The sequence below is a fragment of the Mixophyes fleayi genome (genome assembly GCF_038048845.1).
Source record: "Mixophyes fleayi isolate aMixFle1 chromosome 4 unlocalized genomic scaffold, aMixFle1.hap1 SUPER_4_unloc_3, whole genome shotgun sequence".
NCBI classification, from domain to species: domain Eukaryota; kingdom Metazoa; phylum Chordata; class Amphibia; order Anura; family Limnodynastidae; genus Mixophyes; species Mixophyes fleayi.
Window position 1 is genome coordinate 327,501 of NW_027445889.1, and position 17,614 is coordinate 345,114.

Sequence of the window (17,614 nt, forward strand, 5' to 3'; positions counted from 1 at the left end):
TGGTTTCCTCAAGCTGGGGAGAAGGACAGGGAATATTGTCGTATTTCGTTTTCATAATTTTTTGATCTTTTCATTTGTTTTTTGTTTCATTTAAGTTTTACTCTTTTTTTATTCCGTTGTAGACCTAGTATAGTTACAAGATCAAATTTACTATTGATGTATTGGTGTTAAGGAAGATCTGATCTCAACCTGAACACCCATAGTTGACACTACAGTCAACTAGCTATCTCCCATCACTATATGCGGAAGTGCACAGACACTTACACATTTTGAACACAGCACTCCCATTGAGTGACTAGGAGGGAAATAGCCATATGAATCAGTTCTTGCCCACTCATTGGAGCCTTTGGCTGTAAGTGCAACCTCTAAGTCGTCTCATAGCAATATGGCTGGTTTGACAACATAGAAAGACAGTGGTGAGGAAGTGTTAATTATGAGACAGACGCGCTACCTACTGTGCTAACGAGGCCGCTTCACTGTATGCACATAACGTTGAACAATGTTCTTCAATTTTATCTTCACTATTAACTAATTTATAAGAAGATGTTTTGTAATTCATAGTTATGTTTTGCTGCTGCTCTATGGTTAACTAATAAAATTAACCCCTTCCCGCTACAGGATGTAACGGTAATGTCTTGTTCAATTTTAGGCAGGGAGTTACGGCAAGTCACAGATCCCTGTGTCATGACCAAGAACAATGATGAGTGGTTCCTGGCAGATAAATGGCTTCCGCACACCATTCAATAAAGAAGCTGGGATGCAATGGTCGCATGCACTTTCTATGTCTCCCTGAAACCTCATTGACATCATCCCTGTGACTTGTTCCTGAAAGACATAGAGAGGTTAGGTGCCCTACAGGAGCTATTGCTAAGATATACAGGAGGCCTATGGAAATGATTGTTAAATCATATATGAAGGTGGATAGGTAGATGGTGTTGCAATGACATTAAAAGTTCCTGTTGATACAACTATTTACAAGATGTTATATCAATTTTACATCTCACATGTCCTATATAAAAGGAGATCTAACGCTTGTTTCTGCCCGGTTTCGAACTGGGGACCTTTCGCGTGTTAGGCGAATGTGATAACCACTACACTACAGAAACACCAGCTGTGAGCTTTGTTGACCTTTGCCACTGTAATAGAGAGGGATCCTTACTGACATTTAATGATCTGTATCTGGACTCAAATTGATAAAAGGATTTGATTATTTACACTGACTGTCTGAGGGTGTTATCCTACACATATCGAGGTATCCAGGGTCCCCATTTCCTAGTACTTCATTAGGGGTCCATCTTGGATGGTTGGTCACTTAGTAAAATCAGAATCCAGAGATAGTCCTTTCCCACCTTGTGTCTCATTATACCACATAGGTGTAGTATGATTGAATTCTTGTATAATTTCCTAAATTATGGGGTGCCGTTCATTCTGTGTGACATTCAGACATTTTTGTATGTGTCTCACAGTGATTAAAGTGGTTTCCTCATGCTGGGGAGAAGGACAGGGAATATTGTCGTATTTCGTTTTCATAATTTTTTGATCTTTTCATTTGTTTTTTGTTTCATTTAAGTTTTACTCTTTTATTATTCTGTTGTAGACCTAGTATAGTTACAAGATCAAATTTACTATTGATGTATTGGTGTTAAGGAAGATCTGATCTCAACCTGATCACCCATAGTTGAAACTACAGTAAACTTGCTATTTCCCATCACTATATGCGGAAGTGCACAGACACTTACACATTTTGAACACAGCACTCCCATTGAGTGACTAGGAGGGAAATAGCCATATGAATCAGTTCTTGCCCACTCATTGGAGCCTTTGGCTGTCAGTGCAACCTCTAAGTCGTCTTATAGCAATATGGCTGGTTTAACAACATAGAAAGACAGTGGTGAGGAAGTGTTGATTATGAGACTGACGCGCTACCTACTGTGCTAACGAGGCCGCTTCACTGTATGCACATAACGTTGAACAATGTTCTTCAATTCTATCTTCACTATTAACTAATTTATAAGAAGATGTTTTGTAATTCATAGTTATGTTTTGCTGCTGCTCTATGGTTAACTAATAAAATTAACCCCTTCCCGCTACAGGATGTAACGGTAATGTCTTGTTCAATTTTAGGCAGGGAGTTACGGCAAGTCACAGATCCCTGTGTCATGACCAAGAACAATGATGAGTGGTTCCTGGCAGATAAATGGCTTCCGCACACCATTCAATAAAGAAGCTGGGATGCAATGGTCGCATCCCCTTTCTATGTCTCCCTGAAACCTCATTGACATCATCCCTGTGACTTGTTCCTGAAAGACATAGAGAGGTTAGGTGCCCGACAGGAGCTATTGCTAAGATATACAGGAGGCCTATGGAAATGATTGTTAAATCATATATGAAGGTGGATAGGTAGATGGTGTTGCAATGACATTAAAAGTTCCTGTTGATACAACTATTTACAAGATGTTATATCAATTTTACATCTCACATGTCCTAAATAAAAAAAGATCTAACGCTTGTTTCTGCCCGGTTTCGAACTGGGGACCTTTCGCGTGTTAGGCGAATGTGATAACCACTACACTACAGAAACACCAGCTGTGAGCTTTGTTGACCTTTGCCACTGTAATAGAGAGGGATCCTTACTGACATTTAATGATCTGTATCTGGACTCAAATTGATAAAAGGATTTGATTATTTACACTGACTGTCTGAGGGTGTTATCCTACACATATCGAGGTATCCAGGGTCCCCATTTCCTAGTACTTCATTAGGGGTCCATCTTGGATGGATGGTCACTTAGTAAAATCAGAATCCAGAGATAGTCCTTTCCCACCTTGTGTCTCATTATACCACATAGGTGTAGTATGATTGAATTCTGGTAAAATTTCCTAAATTATGGGGTGCCGTTCATTCTGTGTGACATTCAGACATTTTTGTATGTGTCTCACAGTGATTAAAGTGGTTTCCTCACGCTGGGGAGAAGGACAGGGAATATTGTCGTATTTCGTTTTCATAATTTTTTGATCTTTTCATTTGTTTTTTGTTTCATTTAAGTTTTACTCTTTTATTATTCCGTTGTAAACCTAGTATAGTTACAAGATCAAATTTACTATTGATGTATTGGTGTTAAGGAAGATCTGATCTCAACCTGAACACCCATAGTTGACACTACAGTCAACTAGCTATCTCCCATCACTATATGCGGAAGTGCACAGACACTTACACATTTTGAACACAGCACTCCCATTGAGTGACTAGGAGGGAAATAGCCATATGAATCAGTTCTTGCCCACTCATTGGAGCCTCTGGCTGTCAGTGCAACCTCTAAGTCGTCTCATAGCAATATGGCTGGTTTGATAACATAGAAAGACAGTGGTGAGGAAGTGTTGATTATGAGACTGACGCGCTACCTACTGTGCTAACGAGGCCGCTTCACTGTATGCACATAACGTTGAACAATGTTCTTCAATTCTATCTTCACTATTAACTAATTTATAAGAAGATGTTTTATAATTCATAGTTATGTTTTGCTGCTGCTCTATGGTTAACTAATAAAATTAACCCCTTCCCGCTACAGGATGTAACGGTAATGTCTTGTTCAATTTTAGGCAGGAAGTTACAGCAAGTCACAGATTCCTGTGTCATGACCAAGAACAATGATGAGTGGTTCCTGGCAGATAAATGGCTTCCGCACACCATTCAATAAAGAAGCTGGGATGCAATGGTCGCATCCCCTTTCTATGTCTCCCTGAAACCTCATTGACATCATCCCTGTGACTTGTTCCTGAAAGACATAGAGAGGTTAGGTGCCCTACAGGAGCTATTGCTAAGATATACAGGAGGCCTATGGAAATGATTGTTAAATCATATATGAAGGTGGATAGGTAGATGGTGTTGCAATGACATTAAAAGTTCCTGTTGATACAACTATTTACAAGATGTTATATCAATTTTACATCTCACATGTCCTATATAAAAGGAGATCTAACGCTTGTTTCTGCCCGGTTTCGAACTGGGGACCTTTCGCGTGTTAGGCGAATGTGATAACCACTACACTACAGAAACACCAGCTGTGAGCTTTGTTGACCTTTGCCACTGTAATAGAGAGGGATCCTTACTGACATTTAATGATCTGTATCTGGACTCAAATTGATAAAAGGATTTGATTATTTACACTGACTGTCTGAGGGTGTTATCCTACACATATCGAGGTATCCAGGGTCCCCATTTCCTAGTACTTCATTAGGGGTCCATCTTGGATGGTTGGTCACTTAGTAAAATCAGAATCCAGAGATAGTCCTTTCCCACCTTGTGTCTCATTATACCACATAGGTGTAGTATGATTGAATTCTTGTATAATTTCCTAAATTATGGGGTGCCGTTCATTCTGTGTGACATTCAGACATTTTTGTATGTGTCTCACAGTGATTAAAGTGGTTTCCTCATGCTGGGGAGAAGGACAGGGAATATTGTCGTATTTCGTTTTCATAATTTTTTGATCTTTTCATTTGTTTTTTGTTTCATTTAAGTTTTACTCTTTTATTATTCTGTTGTAGACCTAGTATAGTTACAAGATCAAATTTACTATTGATGTATTGGTGTTAAGGAAGATCTGATCTCAACCTGATCACCCATAGTTGAAACTACAGTAAACTTGCTATTTCCCATCACTATATGCGGAAGTGCACAGACACTTACACATTTTGAACACAGCACTCCCATTGAGTGACTAGGAGGGAAATAGCCATATGAATCAGTTCTTGCCCACTCATTGGAGCCTTTGGCTGTCAGTGCAACCTCTAAGTCGTCTTATAGCAATATGGCTGGTTTAACAACATAGAAAGACAGTGGTGAGGAAGTGTTGATTATGAGACTGACGCGCTACCTACTGTGCTAACGAGGCCGCTTCACTGTATGCACATAACGTTGAACAATGTTCTTCAATTCTATCTTCACTATTAACTAATTTATAAGAAGATGTTTTGTAATTCATAGTTATGTTTTGCTGCTGCTCTATGGTTAACTAATAAAATTAACCCCTTCCCGCTACAGGATGTAACGGTAATGTCTTGTTCAATTTTAGGCAGGGAGTTACGGCAAGTCACAGATCCCTGTGTCATGACCAAGAACAATGATGAGTGGTTCCTGGCAGATAAATGGCTTCCGCACACCATTCAATAAAGAAGCTGGGATGCAATGGTCGCATCCCCTTTCTATGTCTCCCTGAAACCTCATTGACATCATCCCTGTGACTTGTTCCTGAAAGACATAGAGAGGTTAGGTGCCCGACAGGAGCTATTGCTAAGATATACAGGAGGCCTATGGAAATGATTGTTAAATCATATATGAAGGTGGATAGGTAGATGGTGTTGCAATGACATTAAAAGTTCCTGTTGATACAACTATTTACAAGATGTTATATCAATTTTACATCTCACATGTCCTAAATAAAAAAAGATCTAACGCTTGTTTCTGCCCGGTTTCGAACTGGGGACCTTTCGCGTGTTAGGCGAATGTGATAACCACTACACTACAGAAACACCAGCTGTGAGCTTTGTTGACCTTTGCCACTGTAATAGAGAGGGATCCTTACTGACATTTAATGATCTGTATCTGGACTCAAATTGATAAAAGGATTTGATTATTTACACTGACTGTCTGAGGGTGTTATCCTACACATATCGAGGTATCCAGGGTCCCCATTTCCTAGTACTTCATTAGGGGTCCATCTTGGATGGATGGTCACTTAGTAAAATCAGAATCCAGAGATAGTCCTTTCCCACCTTGTGTCTCATTATACCACATAGGTGTAGTATGATTGAATTCTGGTAAAATTTCCTAAATTATGGGGTGCCGTTCATTCTGTGTGACATTCAGACATTTTTGTATGTGTCTCACAGTGATTAAAGTGGTTTCCTCACGCTGGGGAGAAGGACAGGGAATATTGTCGTATTTCGTTTTCATAATTTTTTGATCTTTTCATTTGTTTTTTGTTTCATTTAAGTTTTACTCTTTTATTATTCCGTTGTAAACCTAGTATAGTTACAAGATCAAATTTACTATTGATGTATTGGTGTTAAGGAAGATCTGATCTCAACCTGAACACCCATAGTTGACACTACAGTCAACTAGCTATCTCCCATCACTATATGCGGAAGTGCACAGACACTTACACATTTTGAACACAGCACTCCCATTGAGTGACTAGGAGGGAAATAGCCATATGAATCAGTTCTTGCCCACTCATTGGAGCCTCTGGCTGTCAGTGCAACCTCTAAGTCGTCTCATAGCAATATGGCTGGTTTGATAACATAGAAAGACAGTGGTGAGGAAGTGTTGATTATGAGACTGACGCGCTACCTACTGTGCTAACGAGGCCGCTTCACTGTATGCACATAACGTTGAACAATGTTCTTCAATTCTATCTTCACTATTAACTAATTTATAAGAAGATGTTTTATAATTCATAGTTATGTTTTGCTGCTGCTCTATGGTTAACTAATAAAATTAACCCCTTCCCGCTACAGGATGTAACGGTAATGTCTTGTTCAATTTTAGGCAGGAAGTTACAGCAAGTCACAGATTCCTGTGTCATGACCAAGAACAATGATGAGTGGTTCCTGGCAGATAAATGGCTTCCGCACACCATTCAATAAAGAAGCTGGGATGCAATGGTCGCATCCCCTTTCTATGTCTCCCTGAAACCTCATTGACATCATCCCTGTGACTTGTTCCTGAAAGACATAGAGAGGTTAGGTGCCCTACAGGAGCTATTGCTAAGATATACAGGAGGCCTATGGAAATGATTGTTAAATCATATATGAAGGTGGATAGGTAGATGGTGTTGCAATGACATTAAAAGTTCCTGTTGATACAACTATTTACAAGATGTTATATCAATTTTACATCTCACATGTCCTATATAAAATGAGATCTAATGCTTGTTTCTGCCCGGTTTCGAACCGGGGACCTTTCGCGTGTTAGGCGAATGTGATAACCACTACACTACAGAAACACCAGCTGTGAGCTTTGTTGACCTTTGCCACTGTAATAGAGAGGGATCCTTACTGACATTTAATGATCTGTATCTGGACTCAAATTGATAAAAGGATTTGATTATTTACACTGACTGTCTGAGGGTGTTATCCTACACACATCGAGGTATCCAGGGTCCCCATTTCCTAGTACTTCATTAGGGGTCCATCTTGGTTGGTTGGTCACTTAGTAAAATCAGAATCCAGAGATAGTCCTTTCCCACCTTGTGTCTCATTATACCACATAGGTGTAGTATGATTGAATTCTGGTAAAATTTCCTAAATTATGGGGTGCCGTTCATTCTATGTGACATTCAGACATTTTTGTATGTGTCTCACAGTGATTAAAGTGGTTTCCTCACGCTGGGGAGAAGGACAGGGAATATTGTCGTATTTTGTTTTCATAATTTTTTGATCTTTTCATTTGTTTTTTGTTTCATTTAAGTTTTACTCTTTTATTATTCCGTTGTAGACCTAGTATAGTTACAAGATCAAATTTACTATTGATGTATTGGTGTTAAGGAAGATCTGATCTCAACCTGAACACCCATAGTTGACACTACAGTCAACTAGCTATCTCCCATCACTATATGCGGAAGTGCACAGACACTTACACATTTTGAACACAGCACTTCCATTGAGTGACTAGGAGGGAAATAGCCATATGAATCAGTTCTTGCCCACTCATTGGAGCCTTTGGCTGTCAGTGCAACCTCTACGTCGTCTCATAGCAATATGGCTGGTTTGACAACATAGAAAGACAGTGGTGAGGAAGTGTTGATTATGAGACTGACGCGCTACCTACTGTGCTAACGAGGCCGCCTCACTGTATGCACATAACATTGAACAATGTTCTTCAATTCTATTTTCACTATTAACTTATTTATAAGAAGATGTTTTCTAATTCATAGTTATGTTTTGCTGCTGCTCTATGGTTAACTAATAAAATGAACCCCTTCCCGCTACAGGATGTAACGGTAATGTCTTGTTCAATTTTAGGCAGGGAGTTACGGCAAGTCACAGATCCCTGTGTCATGACCAAGAACAATGATGAGTGGTTCCTGGCAGATAAATGGCTTCCGCACACCATTCAAAAAAGAAGCTGGGATGCAATGGTCGCATGCACTTTCTATGTCTCCCTGAAACCTCATTGACATCAAATCTGTGACTTGTTCCTGAAAGACATAGAGAGGTTAGGTGCCCGACAGGAGCTATTGCTAAGATATACAGGAGGCGTATAGAAATGATTGTTAAATCATATATGAAGGTGGATAGGTAGATGGTGTTGTAATGACATTAAAAGTACCTGTTGATACAACTATTTACAAGATGTTATATCAATTTTACATCTCACATGTCCTATATAAAATGAGATCTAATGCTTGTTTCTGCCCGGTTTCGAACCGGGGACCTTTCGCGTGTTAGGCGAATGTGATAACCACTACACTACAGAAACACCAGCTGTGAGCTTTGTTGACCTTTGCCACTGTAATAGAGAGGGATCCTTACTGACATTTAATGATCTGTATCTGGACTCAAATTGATAAAAGGATTTGATTATTTACACTGACTGTCTGAGGGTGTTATCCTACACACATCGAGGTATCCAGGGTCCCCATTTCCTAGTACTTCATTAGGGGTCCATCTTGGTTGGTTGGTCACTTAGTAAAATCAGAATCCAGAGATAGTCCTTTCCCACCTTGTGTCTCATTATACCACATAGGTGTAGTATGATTGAATTCTGGTAAAATTTCCTAAATTATGGGGTGCCGTTCATTCTATGTGACATTCAGACATTTTTGTATGTGTCTCACAGTGATTAAAGTGGTTTCCTCACGCTGGGGAGAAGGACAGGGAATATTGTCGTATTTCGTTTTCATAATTTTTTGATCTTTTCATTTGTTTTTTGTTTCATTTAAGTTTTACTCTTTTATTATTCCGTTGTAGACCTAGTATAGTTACAAGATCAAATTTACTATTGATGTATTGGTGTTAAGGAAGATCTGATCTCAACCTGAACACCCATAGTTGACACTACAGTCAACTAGCTATCTCCCATCACTATATGTGGAAGTGCACAGACACTTACACATTTTGAACACAGCACTCCCATTGAGTGACTAGGAGGGAAATAGCCATATGAATCAGTTCTTGCCCACTCATTGGAGCCTTTGGCTGTCAGTGCAACCTCTAAGTCGTCTCATAGCAATATGGCTGGTTTGACAACATAGAAAGACAGTGGTGAGGAAGTGTTGATTATGAGACTGACGCGCTACCTACTGTGCTAACGAGGCCGCTTCACTGTATGCACATAACATTGAACAATGTTCTTCAATTCTATCTTCACTATTAACTTATTTATAAGAAGATGTTTTCTAATTCATAGTTATGTTTTGCTGCTGCTCTATGGTTAACTAATAAAATTAACCCCTTCCCGCTACAGGATGTAACGGTAATGTCTTGTTCAATTTTAGGCATGGAGTTACAGCAAGTCACAGATCCCTGTGTCATGACCAAGAACAATGATGAGTGGTTCCTGGCAGATAAATGGCTTCCGCACACCATTCAATAAAGAAGCTGGGATGCAATGGTCGCATGCACTTTCTATGTCTCCCTGAAACCTCATTGACATCAAATCTGTGACTTGTTCCTGAAAGACATAGAGAGGTTAGGTGTCCGACAGGAGCTATTGCTAAGATATACAGGAGGCGTATGGAAATGATTGTTAAATCATATATGAAGGTGGATAGGTAGATGGTGTTGTAATGACATTAAAAGTACCTGTTGATACAACTATTTACAAGATGTTATATCATTTTTACATCTCACATGTCCTATATAAAAGGAGATCTAATGCTTGTTTCTGCCCGGTTTTGAACTGGGGACCTTTCGCGTGTTAGGCGAATGTGATAACCACTACACTACAGAAACACCAGCTGTGAGCTTTGGTGACCTCTGCCACTGTAATAGAGAGGGATCCTTACTGACATTTAATGATCTGTATCTGGACTCAAATTGATAAAAGGATTTGATTATTTACACTGACTGTCTGAGGGTGTTATCCTACACACATCGAGGTATCCAGGGTCCCCATTTCCTAGTACTTCATTAGGGGTCCATCTTGGATGGTTGGTCACTTAGTAAAATCAGAATCCAGAGATAGTCCTTTCCCACCTTGTGTCTCATTATACCACATAGGTGTAGTATGATTGAATTCTGGTATAATTTCCTAAATTATGGGGTGCCGTTCATTCTGTGTGACATTCAGACATTTTTTTATGTGTCTCACAGTGATTAAAGTGGTTTCCTCACGCTGGGGAGAAGGACAGGGAATATTGTCGCATTTCGTTTTCATAAATTTTTTATCATTTCATTTGTTTTTTGTTTCATTTAAGTTTTACTCTTTTATTATTCTGTTGTAGACCTAGTATAGTTACAAGATCAAATTTACTATTGATGTATTGGTGTTAAGGAAGATCTGATCTCAACCTGATCACCGATAGTTGAAACTACAGTCAATTTGCTATCTCCCATCACTATACGCGTAAGTGCACAGACACTTACACATTTTGAACACAGCACTCCCATTGAGTGACTAGGAGGGAAATAGCCATATGAATCAGTTCTTGCCCACTCATTGGAGCCTTTGGCTGTCAGTGCAACCTCTAAGTCGTCTCATAGCAATATGGCTGGTGTGACAACATAGAAAGACAGTGGTGAGGAAGTGTTGATTATGAGACTGACGTGCTACCTACTGTGCTAACGAGGCCGCTTCACTGTATGCACATAACGTTGAACAATGTTCTTCAATTCTATCTTCACTATTAACTAATTTATAAGAAGATGTTTTATAATTCATAGTTATGTTTTGCTGCTGCTCTATGGTTAACTAATAAAATTAACCCCTTCCCGCTACAGGATGTAACGGTAATGTCTTGTTCAATTTTAGGTAGGGAGTTACGGCAAGTCACAGATCCCTCTGTCATGACCAAGAACAATGATGAGTGGTTCCTGGCAGATAAATGGCTTCCGCACACCATTCAATAAAGAAGCTGGGATGCAATGGTCGCATCCCCTTTCTATGTCTCCCTGAAACCTCATTGACATCATCCCTGTGACTTGTTCCTGAAAGACATAGAGAGGTTAGGTGCCCTACAGGAGCTATTGCTAAGATATACAGGAGGCGTATGGAAATGATTGTTAAATCATATATGAAAGTGGATAGGTAGATGGTGTTGCAATGACATTAAAAGTTCCCGTTGATACAACTATTTACAAGATGTTATATCAATTCTACATCCTACATTTCACATGTCCTATATAAAAGGAGATCTACTTCTTGTTTCTGTCCGGTTTTGAACCGGGGACCTTTCACGTGTTAGGCGAATGTGATAACCACTACACTACAGAAACACCAGCTGTGAGTTTTGTTGACCTCTGCCACTGTAATAGAGAGGGATCCTTACAGACATTTAATGATCTGTATCTGGACTCAAATTGATAAAAGGATTTGATTATTTACACTGACTGTCTGAGGGTGTTATCCTACACACATCGAGGTATCCAGGGTCCCCATTTCCTAGTACTTCATTAGGGGTCCATCTTGGATGGTTGGTCACTTAGTAAAATCAGAATCCAGAGATAGTCCTTTCCCACCTTGTGTCTCATTATACCACATAGGTGTAGTATGATTGAATTCTGGTAAAATTTCCTAAATTATGGGGTGCCGTTCATTCTATGTGACATTCAGACATTTTTGTATGTGTCTCACAGTGATTAAAGTGGTTTCCTCACCCTGGGGAGAAGGACAGGGAATATTGTCGTATTTTGTTTTCATAATTTTTTGATCTTTTCATTTGTTTTTTGTTTCATTTAAGTTTTACTCTTTTATTATTCCGTTGTAGACCTAGTATAGTTACAAGATCAAATTTACTATTGATGTATTGGTGTTAAGGAAGATCTGATCTCAACCTGAACACCCATAGTTGACACTACAGTCAACTAGCTATCTCCCATCACTATATGCGGAAGTGCACAGACACTTACACATTTTGAACACAGCACTCCCATTGAGTGACTAGGAGGGAAATAGCCATATGAATCAGTTCTTGCCCACTCATTGGAGCCTTTGGCTGTCAGTGCAACCTCTAAGTCGTCTCATAGCAATATGGCTGGTTTGACAACATAGAAAGACAGTGGTGAGGAAGTGTTGATTATGAGACTGACGCGCTACCTACTGTGCTAACGAGGCCGCTTCACTGTATGCACATAACATTGAACAATGTTCTTCAACTATCTTCACTATTAACTTATTTATAAGAAGATGTTTTCTAATTCATAGTTATGTTTTGCTGCTGCTCTATGGTTAACTAATAAAATTAACCCCTTCCCGCTACAGAATGTAACGGTAATGTCTTGTTCAATTTTAGGCAGGGAGTTACGGCAAGTCACAGATCCCTGTGTCATGACCAAGAACAATGATGAGTGGTTCCTGGCAGATAAATGGCTTCCGCACACCATTCAATAAAGAAGCTGGGATGCAATGGTCGCATGCACTTTCTATGTCTCCCTGAAACCTCATTGACATCATCCCTGTGACTTGTTCCTGAAAGACATAGAGAGGTTAGGTGCCCGACAGGAGCTATTGCTAAGATATACAGGAGGCGTATGGAAATGATTGTTAAATCATATATGAAGGTGGATAGGTAGATGGTGTTGTAATGACATTAAAAGTTCCTGTTGATACAACTATTTACAAGATGTTATATCAATTTTACATCTCATATGTCCTATATAAAAGTAGATCTAATGCTTGTTTCTGCCCGGTTTCGAACCGGGGACCTTTCGCGTGTTAGGCGAATGTGATAACCACTACACTACAGAAACACCAGCTGTGAGCTTTGGTGACCTCTGCCACTGTAATAGAGAGGGATCCTTACTGACATTTAATGATCTGTATCTGGACTCAAATTGATAAAAGGATTTGATTATTTACACTGACTGTCTGAGGGTGTTATCCTACACACATCGAGGTATCCAGGGTCCCCATTTCCTAGTACTTCATTAGGGGTCCATCTTGGATGGTTGGTCACTTAGTAAAATCAGAATCCAGAGATAGTCCTTTCCCACCTTGTGTCTCATTATACCACATAGGTGTAGTATGATTGAATTCTGGTATAATTTCCTAAATTATGGGGTGCTGTTCATTCTGTGTGACATTCAGACATTTTTGTATGTGTCTCACAGTGATTAAAGTGGTTTCCTCACGCTGGGGAGAAGGACAGGGAATATTGTCGTATTTCATTTTCATAATTTTTTGATCTTTTCATTTGTTTTTTGTTTCATTTAAGTTTTACTCTTTTATTATTCTGTTGTAGACCTAGTATAGTTACAAGATCAAATTTACTATTAATGTATTGGTGTTAAGGAAGATCTGATCTCAACCTGATCACCCATAGTTGAAACTACAGTCAACTAGCTATCTCCCATCACTATATGCGGAAGTGCACAGACACTTACACATTTTGAACACAGCACTCCCATTGAGTGACTAGGAGGGAAATAGCCATATGAATCAGTTCTTGCCCACTCATTGGAGCCTTTGGCTGTCAGTGCAACCTCTAAGTCGTCTCATAGCAATATGGCTGGTGTGACAACATAGAAAGACAGTGGTGAGGAAGTGTTGATTATGAGACTGACGTGCTACCTACTGTGCTAACGAGGCCGCTTCACTGTATGCACATAACGTTGAACAATGTTCTTCAATTCTATCTTCACTATTAACTAATTTATAAGAAGATGTTTTCTAATTCATAGTTATGTTTTGCTGCTGCTCTATGGTTAACTAATAAAATTAACCCCTTCCCGCTACAGGATGTAACGGTAATGTCTTGTTCAATTTTAGGCAGGGAGTTACGGCAAGTCACAGATGCCTGTGTCATGACCAAGAACAATGATGAGTGGTTCCTGGCAGATAAATGGCTTCCGCACACCATTCAATAAAGAAGCTGGGATGCAATGGTCGCATCCCCTTTCTATGTCTCCCTGAAACCTCATTGACATCATCCCTGTGACTTGTTCCTGAAAGACATAGAGAGGTTAGGTGCCCGACAGGAGCTATTGCTAAGATATACAGGAGGCGTATGGAAATGATTGTTAAATCATATATGAAGGTGGATAGGTAGATGGTGTTGCAATGACATTAAAAGTTCCCGTTGATACAACTATTTACAAGATGTTATATCAATTCTACATCTCACATGTCCTATATAAAAGGAGATCTAATGCTTGTTTCTGCCCGGTTTTGAATCGGGGACCTTTCGCGTGTTAGGCGAATGTAATAACCACTACACTACAGAAACACCAGCTGTGAGCTTTGTTGACCTTTGCCACTGTAATAGAGAGGGATCCTTACTGACATTTAATGATCTGTATCTGGACTCAAATTGATAAAAGGATTTAATTATTTACACTGACTGTCTGAGGGTGTTATCCTACACACATCGAGGTATCCAAGGTCCCCATTTCCTAGTACTTCATTAGGGGTCCATCTTGGATGGTTGGTCACTTAGTAAAATCAGAATCCAGAGATAGTCCTTTCCCACCTTGTGTCTCATTATACCACATAGGTGTAGTATGATTGAATTCTGGTAAAATTTCCTAAATTATGGGGTGCCGTTCATTCTATAACATTCAGACATTTTTGTATGTGTCTCACAGTGATTAAAGTGGTTTCCTCACACTGAGGAGAAGGACAGGGAATATTGTCGTATTTCGTTTTCATAATTTTTTGATCTTTTCATATGTTTTTTGTTTCATTTAAGTTTTACTCTTTTATTATTCCGTTGTAGACCTAGTATAGTTACAAGATCAAATTTACTATTGATGTATTGGTGTTAAGGAAGATCTGATCTCAACCTGAACACCCATAGTTGACACTACAGTCAACTAGCTATCTCCCATCACTATATGCGGAAGTGCACAGACACTTACACATTTTGAACACAGCACTCCCATTGAGTGACTAGGAGGGAAATAGCCATATGAATCAGTTCTTGCCCACTCATTGGAGCCTTTGGCTGTCAGTGCAACCTCTACGTCGTCTCATAGCAATATGGCTGGTTTGACAACATAGAAAGACAGTGGTGAGGAAGTGTTGATTATGAGACTGACGCGCTACCTACTGTGCTAATGAGGCCGCTTCACTGTAAGCACATAACGTTGAACAATGTTCTTCAATTCTATCTTCACTATTAACTTATTTATAAGAAGATGTTTTCTAATTCATAGTTATGTTTTGCTGCTGCTCTATGGTTAACTAATAAAATTAACCCCTTCCCGCTACAGGATGTAACGGTAATGTCTTGTTCAATTTTAGGCATGGAGTTACGGCAAGTCACAGATCCCTGTGTCATGACCAAGAACAATGATGAGTGGTTCCTGGCAGATAAATGGCTTCCGCACACCATTCAATAAAGAAGCTGGGATGCAATGGTCGCATCCCCTTTCTATGTCTCCCTGAAACCTCATTGACATCATCCCTGTGACTTGTTCCTGAAAGACATAGAGAGGTTAGGTGCCCGACAGGAACTATTGCTAAGATATACAGGAGGCGTATGGAAATGATTGTTAAATCATATATGAAGGTGGATAGGTAGATGGTGTTGCAATGACATTAAAAGTTCCTGTTGATACAACTATTTACAAGATGTTTTATCAATTTTACATCTCACATGTCCTATATAAAAGGAGATCTAATGCTTGTTTCTGCCCGGTTTTGAACTGGGGACCTTTCGCGTGTTAGGCGAATGTGATAACCACTACACTACAGAAACACCAGCTGTGAGCTTTGTTGACCTTTGCCACTGTAATAGAGAGGGATCCTTACTGACATTTAATGATCTGTATCTGGACTCAAATTGATAAAAGGATTTGATTATTTACACTGACTGTCTGAGGGTGTTATCCTACACACATCGAGGTATCCAGGGTTCCCATTTCCTAGTGCTTTATTAGGGGTCCATCTTGGATGGTTGGTCACTTAGTAAAATCAGAATCCAGAGATAGTCCTTTCCCACCTTATGTCTCATTATACCACATAGGTGTAGTATGATTAAATTCTGGTAAAATTTCCTAAATTATGGGGTGCCGTTCATTCTGTGTGACATTCAGACATTTTTGTATGTGTCTCACAGTGATTAAAGTGGTTTCCTCACGCTGGGGAGAAGGACAGGGAATATTGTTGTATTTTGTTTTCATAATTTTTTGATCTTTTCATTTGTTTTTTGTTTCATTTAAGTTTTACTCTTTTATTATTCCGTTGTAGACCTAGTATAGTTACAAGATCAAATTTACTATTGATGTATTTGTGTTAAGGAAGATCTGATCTCAACCTGATCACCCATAGTTGAAACTACAGTCAACTAGCTATCTCCCATCACTATACGTGGAAGTGCTCAGACACTTACACATTTTGAACACAGCACTCCCATTGAGTGACTAGGAGGGAAATAGCCATATGAATCAGTTCTTGCCCACTCATTGGAGCCTTTGGCTGTCAGTGCAACCTCTAAGTAGTCTCATAGCAATATGGCTTGTTTGACAACATAGAAAGACAGTGGTGAGGAAGTGTTGATTATGAGACTGACGTGCTACCTACTGTGCTAACGAGGCCGCTTCACTGTATGCACATAACATTGAACAATGTTCTTCAATTCTATCTTCACTATTAACTAATTTATAAGAAGATGTTTTGTAATTCATAGTTATGTTTTGCTGCTGCTCTATGGTTAACTAATAAAATTAACCCCTTCCCGCTACAGGATGTAACGGTAATGTCTTGTTCAATTTTAGGCAGGGAGTTACGGCAAGTCACAGATGCCTGTGTCATGACCAAGAACAATGATGAGTGGTTCCTGGCAGATAAATGGCTTCCGCACACCATTCAATAAAGAAGCTGGGATGCAATGGTCGCATCCCCTTTCTATGTCTCCCTGAAACCTCATTGACATCATCCCTGTGACTTGTTTCTGAAAGACATAGAGAGGTTAGGTGCCCGACAGGAGCTATTGCTAAGATATACAGGAGGCGTATGGAAATGATTGTTAAATCATATATGAAGGTGGATAGGTAGATGGTGTTGCAATGACATTAAAAGTTTCCATTGATACAACTATTTACAAGATGTTATATCAATTCTACATCTCACATGTCCTATATAAAAGGAGATCTACTACTTGTTTCTGTCCGGTTTTGAACCGGGGACCCTTCGCGTGTTAGGCAAATGTGATAACCACTACACTACAGAAACACCAGCTGTGAGCTTTGTTGACCTCTGCCACTGTAATAGAGAGGGATCCTTACTGACATTTAATGATCTGTATCTGGACTCAAATTGATAAAAGGATTTGATTATTTACACTGACTGTCTGAGGGTGTTATCCTACACACATCGAGGTATCCAGGGTCCCCATTTCCTAGTACTTCATTAGGGGTCCATCTTGGATGGTTGGTCACTTAGTAAAATCAGAATCCAGAGATAGTCCTTTCCCACCTTATGTCTCATTATACCACATACGTGTAGTATGATT

General features: G+C 39.5%; 10 non-coding genes across 10 annotated transcripts; all 10 read right to left on the reverse strand.

Annotated features, from left to right (window-relative positions):
* Positions 1-1,033: 1,033 nt before the first annotated feature.
* Positions 1,034-1,106, reverse strand: TRNAV-AAC (transfer RNA valine (anticodon AAC)). The gene has a single exon. It is a non-coding gene; the product is annotated as a tRNA-Val (tRNA).
* A 1,402-nt stretch (positions 1,107-2,508) lies between these two features.
* TRNAV-AAC (transfer RNA valine (anticodon AAC)) lies at positions 2,509-2,581 on the reverse strand. The gene has a single exon. It is a non-coding gene; the product is annotated as a tRNA-Val (tRNA).
* A 1,402-nt stretch (positions 2,582-3,983) lies between these two features.
* TRNAV-AAC (transfer RNA valine (anticodon AAC)) lies at positions 3,984-4,056 on the reverse strand. The gene has a single exon. It is a non-coding gene; the product is annotated as a tRNA-Val (tRNA).
* A 1,402-nt stretch (positions 4,057-5,458) lies between these two features.
* TRNAV-AAC (transfer RNA valine (anticodon AAC)) lies at positions 5,459-5,531 on the reverse strand. Its single transcript has one exon. It is a non-coding gene; the product is annotated as a tRNA-Val (tRNA).
* A 1,402-nt stretch (positions 5,532-6,933) lies between these two features.
* TRNAV-AAC (transfer RNA valine (anticodon AAC)) lies at positions 6,934-7,006 on the reverse strand. Its single transcript has one exon. It is a non-coding gene; the product is annotated as a tRNA-Val (tRNA).
* A 1,402-nt stretch (positions 7,007-8,408) lies between these two features.
* On the reverse strand, positions 8,409-8,481 carry TRNAV-AAC (transfer RNA valine (anticodon AAC)). The gene has a single exon. It is a non-coding gene; the product is annotated as a tRNA-Val (tRNA).
* A 1,402-nt stretch (positions 8,482-9,883) lies between these two features.
* Positions 9,884-9,956, reverse strand: TRNAV-AAC (transfer RNA valine (anticodon AAC)). Its single transcript has one exon. It is a non-coding gene; the product is annotated as a tRNA-Val (tRNA).
* A 1,409-nt stretch (positions 9,957-11,365) lies between these two features.
* On the reverse strand, positions 11,366-11,438 carry TRNAV-AAC (transfer RNA valine (anticodon AAC)). Its single transcript has one exon. It is a non-coding gene; the product is annotated as a tRNA-Val (tRNA).
* A 1,400-nt stretch (positions 11,439-12,838) lies between these two features.
* TRNAV-AAC (transfer RNA valine (anticodon AAC)) lies at positions 12,839-12,911 on the reverse strand. Its single transcript has one exon. It is a non-coding gene; the product is annotated as a tRNA-Val (tRNA).
* Positions 12,912-15,786: 2,875 nt separating this feature from the next.
* TRNAV-AAC (transfer RNA valine (anticodon AAC)) lies at positions 15,787-15,859 on the reverse strand. Its single transcript has one exon. It is a non-coding gene; the product is annotated as a tRNA-Val (tRNA).
* Positions 15,860-17,614: the final 1,755 nt, after the last annotated feature.